Genomic DNA, 5,136 nt, shown 5'->3' on the forward strand with positions numbered 1-5,136 from the left:
TTTTATCGAAGTGTTTGGAGCCGTTTAACTTGGAATTTTCAATGTAAATTAATGTAATTGATCTTCACACTAACGCACTGTGGTTTAAAACTCGAAAAACGTGATCATTGGTTTTTTTCAAAGCAAAACAAAAATATATACACTAGAAAGGGCAATCTTTCCGCTTTCATGAACATATAGTATCATTTGTATGCATGAAATTTTACTTTTCGTATGTTTGCAACTTTCAGAGATATTGAACAAAAAAAACATACAATTTTTTAAAGGAATCACCCAAAAAGTACCATTAAACTTCAAAATAGTGATTTGACACCTTCAATGAAGTTGTGTAGTTTTTCAATTGTCACAACTCTCTCATACAAAGTTAGTCTCAAAACTCGCTTCGAAAAAAGTTAAACGAATTTTTCGTTTTTTGAGGTTAGTTTTTGAAAAAAATGTGTTTAAAACATGTTGTTTCGAAAGATAGAGTTTTGACGTATTGAACAAAGTTTTTTGGAATTTGATGATCTACAACTTTCTCGAAGACACTATAGTGATAAAATGATAAATACAAAAAATAGAAAAATAATCGGCAGCGTACCAAAACAAGTACGGAACAACCGTGTTTCTTCAGGAAAGGCAGCAGACGTTTATTCAAACACTCTTTCACGTAAATTTCTTGGTTGACAGTCCCAGAAGCTATGAAAATGCTGCTTTTCAAGCCACAGGTACAGATGGCTTGCCAAACCAGATATTTCTTCGCGAACTTTGACAGTTTCATGTGCTTGAAAATATCGGCTACCTTTCCCCTTCCTTTTGCCGTATAACACTCCTGTCCAGGAAGCTGCTTGTTTTCGGCTTTGACGTGGGTTTCGTCGTCCATTACCACGCAGTCAAACTTCGTCAGCATCGTCGTGTACAGCCTCCGGGATCGCGCTTTGGCCGTCGTATTTTGTTTATCATCGCGATTTGAAGTCACTACCTTCTTGTAAGTCGATAGTCCGGCTCGTTTTTTGGCTCGATGCACGGTTGTAGACGATACACCCAGCTTATTTGCGGCATCTCGTAAAGAGAGAGGTTAGGGTTTCGCTTGAAACTACCGGCAACTCTCTTTGTCGTCTCAGCGGCTTCCGGTTTTCGATTTCCCCCCGATCCAGACTTCCTGCCTGGCGACAAACGTTCCTCAAACACTTTAATTACGTTTGTAACGGTTGATTTGGCATCTTTAAGCGATTTTGCCAGCTTTGCGTGCGATTAGCTCGGCGAGTAGCTCGGCAGTAGCTAAATTTTGATACGCTGCTCTTCTTCCTTGGACGACATTTTAACAACTGAAGAGTGAATTCCAAAATCAAAATAGGAACAACATTCTACACAAACACACCTTCAAAATGAGGGGTGTTTAGGGTTTTTAAATGCAAAATTGAAAAAAATACGTCAAGTTGAAATTTAACCTTATTGTAAAAAAAATATAAGTTTTTTCTCTTTTTGTTGCTTACGTAATAAATGATATCCTGAAATGTCCTTATAGAGAACAGATCAATAAAATTGTAATTAGTTACAAAATGAAATTTTTGCTTGAAATATTTCCGAACCCCGCAAGGAAGATAATAGAAGTTCCGCTTGAAATCTTAACTTTACCCCAAACAACCCATCGCACAATTTATAGTTTAGAAAACCTCTCGCGTTCAACAACAGTTGAACAGTTTGACTGGTTACCAAAACCGCCGGAAGAAAAATTCTTCCTCGATAATCGTGCGGTTCAAAGCGTGCTTCAAAACTTGGATCCGAACCGAACATTGTTTCCTGTTTATTCACCATCAGTGCTGAACTTTAAAGACCAGATAAGCTCCATTGGTAAAGCTGGTTTGGTTTGGTCCTCTTGGCCGTTTTTTTCTCTCTTCCCTTCTACCCTCAAAAGTGGAGTTCTGTACATTCCTCGGATCTGATCCCATGGAGCTTTTGCGTCTTGGAAGAAACTTTCCCTTTTTTTTGGTTTATTGTCCATTGGTGACTGTTTTCTTCCCTTTCTTTTTTTATTATCTGCTTTCGGTCCCCTTACCCATGTCCAATCTCGTATTTTGCTGACTGCGAAATGTGGCACTTGGCAGGATTGTAAGTATCCTACATTTGCAATTTCCAAGTTTTTTTTTTCCTTTTTGAGATGTTCTTAGGGTTTTTTTCCTCTTGCTGACTGGCCACCGGTTGCAACTGGAGAAGAAATGCTACTTCACAGGGTTTGGTCCCCGGTTGGTCTTAACGGTTCGGGTAAAGTTTTCCGTCCGTCTGATTTGTTGAGCCATTCGGGGATTTCGAGGGCTTCCGCCGATTTCGAAAAGAGGCTCTTCGGTCCATTATTAACGGTAATTTGGACTTTTTGAACATTGATTTCCGGTGGGAGTTGACATCGTTGGCTTTATGGTTGTATATAATCTGTTCGAACGAGTGTCCGGATATGCTTAATTTTCTACCCAGAAGATCAAAAGAAATAAAATTAGCATAAACAGCATGGCTAATTTTTGGATAGCACAATCCAACCATTTCTTTATTGGTAGATTCCAAATAGTAACCTGAACATAATGTTTAAAAATGTTAAGTTACTTAGTATTTAATTAATTAAACGTCAATATCAGATGCATGATAGAAAAAAAGATAAGGTCGAAACTGAACTCTTTGGATTTTTTTGTTCTAAAATGACAAAATTGACATAAATGAAAAAATGACAACAATAACACAAAAATGACAATAATAACACAAACATGACTCAAAAATGACAAAAATAAAAACAATGAAAAAAAAAATGACAAAAATGACAAAAATGACAAAAATGACAAAAATGATAAAAATGACAAAAATGACAAAAATGACAAAAATGACAAAAATGACAAAAATGACAAAACTGACCAAAATGACAAAATGACAAAAATGACAAAAATGACAAAAATGACAAAAATGACAAAAATGACAAAAATGACAAAAATGACAAAAATGACAAAAATGACAAAAATGACAAAAATGACAAAAATGACAAAAATGACAAAAATGACAAAAATGACAAAAATGACAAAAATGACAAAAATGACAAAAAATGACAAAAATGACAAAAATGACAAAAATGACAAAAATGACAAAAATGACAAAAATGACAAAAATGACAAAAATGACAAAAATGACAAAAATGACAAAAATGACAAAAATGACAAAAATGACAAAAATGACAAAAATGACAAAAATGACAAAAATGACAAAAATGACAAAAATGACAAAAATGACAAAAATGACAAAAATGACAAAAATGACAAAAATGACAAAAATGACAAAAATGACAAAAATGACAAAAATGACAAAAATGACAAAAATGACAAAAATGACAAAAATGACAAAAATGAAAAAAATGACAAAAATGACAAAAATGACAAAAATGACAAAAATGACAAAAATGACAAAAATGACAAAAATGACAAAAATGACAAAAATGACAAAAATGACAAAAATGACAAAAATGACAAAAATGACAAAAATGACAAAAATGACAAAAATGACAAAAATGACAAAAATGACAAAAATGACAAAAATGACAAAAATGACAAAAATGACAAAAATGACAAAAATGACAAAAATGACAAAAATGACAAAAATGACAAAAATGACAAAAATGACAAAAATGACAAAAATGACAAAAATGACAAAAATGACAAAAATGACAAAAATGACAAAAATGACAAAAATGACAAAAATGACAAAAATGACAAAAATGAAAAAAATGACAAAAATGACAAAAATGACAAAAATGACAAAAATGACAAAAATGACAAAAATGACAAAAATGACAAAAATGACAAAAATGACAAAAATGACAAAAATGACAAAAATGACAAAAATGACAAAAATGACAAAAATGACAAAAATGACAAAAATGACAAAAATGACAAAAATGACAAAAATGACAAAAATGACAAAAATGACAAAAATGACAAAAATGACAAAAATGACAAAAATGACAAAAATGACAAAAATGACAAAAATGACAAAAATGACAAAAATGACAAAAATGACAAAAATGACAAAAATGACAAAAATGACAAAAATGACAAAAATGACAAAAATGACAAAAATGACAAAAATGACAAAAATGACAAAAATGACAAAAATGACAAAAATGACAAAAATGACAAAAATGACAAAAATGACAAAAATGACAAAAATGACAAAAATGACAAAAATGACAAAAATGACAAAAATGACAAAAATGACAAAAATGACAAAAATGACCAAAATGACAAAAATGACAAAAATGACAAAAATGACAAAAATGACCAAAATGACAAAAATGACCAAAATGACCAAAATGACAAAAATGATACAAAAAATGATAAAATTGTACAAAAACGACAGTAAAAATGACAAAAAAATAACACAAAAGTGACACAGAAATGACACAAAAACGGCACAAAAATGACACAAAAATGACACAAAGATGACACAAAAATGACACAAAAATGACACAAAAATTGACACAAAAATGACACAAAAATGATACAAAAATGACACAAAAATGGCAGTAAAATGACACAAAAATGGAACAAAAATGACTCTAAAATGATTCAAGAACGACACAAAATTGACAAAAGAATGATACAAAAAATACACAAAAATAACACAAAAATGACACAAAATTGACACGAAAATGACACAAAAATGACATCAAAAATGACCCAAAAAATGGCTCAAAAATGACACAAAAATTAGACAAAAATCAGACAAAAATTAAACAAAAATGACACAAATTAGTATATATTCATTGAAAAGATGTTTCATCAGTCTATTCAGGAAATGCGTTAGAAACGATGAGTTTTTTGACACAAAAACATAATCATTTCGAAAACGAGTGGGACAGTACAAAATCCAGAACTTTCAAAATGCACAGTTAATAAATGTATTTAGAAGGAAGCTACCTGTTTCTCTCGCCCAAGCTGGTTTTCAAATGTTAAAGAAAAAGAAACAGCAGTTGGCTTGCAGTAGCTGAGTGGATCAGACGCTTTCTTTAGTTTCGGATTCTTTCAAGCCTTTTTTCTTTTTTTATCCACTCCGAGATAAGTTTGACTGATTAGTTGGTGAAGTACAGTTTAAAGACTTTAGTGGAGTGTTTGTTTCTTGACA

The 5,136-nt window shown here is 31.8% G+C and overlaps 1 protein-coding gene across 1 annotated transcript in view; it reads right to left on the bottom strand.

The window, feature by feature from the left end:
• Window positions 1-5,136, bottom strand: part of LOC129745480 (5-hydroxytryptamine receptor 1-like) — a 244,886-nt gene that overhangs the window by 38,651 nt on the left and 201,099 nt on the right. The gene's annotated exons all lie outside the window — the stretch shown is intronic.

This window comes from Uranotaenia lowii, chromosome 1 (assembly GCF_029784155.1).
Source record: "Uranotaenia lowii strain MFRU-FL chromosome 1, ASM2978415v1, whole genome shotgun sequence".
In the NCBI taxonomy this organism is placed as follows: domain Eukaryota; kingdom Metazoa; phylum Arthropoda; class Insecta; order Diptera; family Culicidae; genus Uranotaenia; species Uranotaenia lowii.